Source organism: Notothenia coriiceps, unplaced genomic scaffold (assembly GCF_000735185.1).
Source record: "Notothenia coriiceps isolate Sejong01 unplaced genomic scaffold, NC01 NC01_scaffold00036571, whole genome shotgun sequence".
NCBI lineage: Eukaryota > Metazoa > Chordata > Actinopteri > Perciformes > Nototheniidae > Notothenia > Notothenia coriiceps.
In genome coordinates, this window is record NW_011369272.1 from 142 (window position 1) to 2,085 (window position 1,944).

General features: G+C 38.4%; 1 long non-coding RNA gene across 1 annotated transcript; it reads right to left on the reverse strand.

Moving 5' to 3' along the window:
* Positions 1–1,073: 1,073 nt before the first annotated feature.
* On the reverse strand, positions 1,074–1,341 carry LOC104964082 (uncharacterized). The gene is made up of 2 exons (XR_800379.1): positions 1,253–1,341; positions 1,074–1,114 (listed from the first exon to the last, which is right to left on the reverse strand). It is a non-coding gene; the product is annotated as an uncharacterized lncRNA (long non-coding RNA).
* Between the last annotated feature and the right edge of the window lie 603 nt (positions 1,342–1,944).

Below are 1,944 nucleotides of genomic sequence, written 5' to 3' on the forward strand. Positions count from 1 at the left end.
TGGATGGATAGATGGATAGATGGATAGATGGATAGATGGATAGATGGATGGATGGATGGATAGATGGATAGATGGATAGATGGATAGATGGATAGATGGATAGATGGATAGATAGATAGATAGATAGATAGATAGATAGATAGATAGATGGATAGATAGATGGATAGATGGATAGATGGATGGATGGATGGATGGATGGATGGATAGATGGATGGATAGATAGATGGATAGATGGATGGATAGATAGATAGATGGATAGATGGATAGATGGATAGATGGATAGATGGATGGATGGATGGATAGATGGATAGATGGATAGATAGATAGATAGATAGATAGATAGATAGATGGATAGATACTTTATTGATCCAATTTGGGAAATTATTTCGTCACAGAAATGTGTTCAGACATTAAAATACAAATACTCAAAATAATTCAAAAAGTGGAAAAGAGAATTAACAATTACAAATCAAATAAAAAAATGAAAAATATTATATCAAATATAAACAAAACCATATAAAATAAAAAAAATACTACAGGTATTTTAAAGCAGAATATAAAGTCATTTCGATTAGCTGTGATGAACACATTAATGATCATAATCCAGAAATATAATATACATGACTCTGAAATGTTAACGTAACAAGTATTTGTGGTAAATTAGGAGTATATTTTGATGCCAATACTTCCAAGTTAGATTTTAATGGGAGGACTGGCAGGACTTTTTCTTGTACCAGAGTATTTTAACAACTTGGTATTGCTATATTTACCGAGTAAAACTCAGAAATATATCTAAATGCGTCTCTAGTTTCAGTTATTTTTGGACAATAAGATCATATACATAGTTTTCTTTCATATAACCAGTAGGAGGATTTTAATATCACCCGACCCCCAATGCAGCACAAAACAATGTATCAGCCAGAGTGAAAACTGAATACGGGGGATACATAAAGGTTCTTCTTCTTCACTACTATTTATAATTTTAGGAGCAGTGCTTTTCCTGTAGTCCTGATAAACAAACATGTCCTCCTCTCACCTTCCACTCCGGTCCCAGCGGCCCTCGGCCTGTTTTCACCGACTTGAAGATGGCCGGATCGTGTTCTGGGTTGTAATCCTAAAGAAAAGAAAAGAAGAACAATCACAAACACGGAGCAGAAACACAAACATGAAGCAACCTCAGCGAATACAACCAGAGGGTTTTAAAGATGGCGTGAAACATAAAACCTTCTGAGAACATGCAGAGGACTCTCACCTTTGGACTGATGCTACTTTTGTCAGCGATGTCGATGTCGACTATCTGCACTTTATCCCATTTGCTTTTCTCCAGGCCGTGAACCTGCAGCGGATCAGAACCAAGAGGTCAGAGGTTTGGAAGAGGAACGGAAGATATGAAACACACACACTTTGTTGTGATATCAGCACATTAGCTTCATTAGTCGTGTGCGTTTCAACACAAATGCAAAGGTACATATTCTGAACAAAATATTAGTAATAGCAGTAGTAGCTTCTTTGGAAAAAATATGAAAACAACGTGTGACATAATTTACATTTATCTGTAAAGAACATCCATCTATTTGCATCTTGCTAATTATCTATCTACCGTAATTTTCGGACTATAAGCCGCGCCTTTTTTCCCCATCTTTCGACGCTGCGGCTTATTTAACGGTGCGGCTAATCTATGGATTGTTACAGCTAACAGCCACTAGGGGACCTCCTAAATCTATGGATTGTTACAGCTAACGGCCACTAGGGGACCTCCTAAATCTATGGATTTTTACAGCTAACGGCCACTAGGGGACCTCCTAAATCTATGGATTTTACAGGTTACAGTCCACCACCTTTAACTCTATGGGCTCTATGGCCGGTCCGCGCCCCCCACCTTTAAGCGGCGGGCTCCAGCAGGAAAAGCTGGAGGCCGGAAAAGAGGGAGACAGGTAGCGCGCA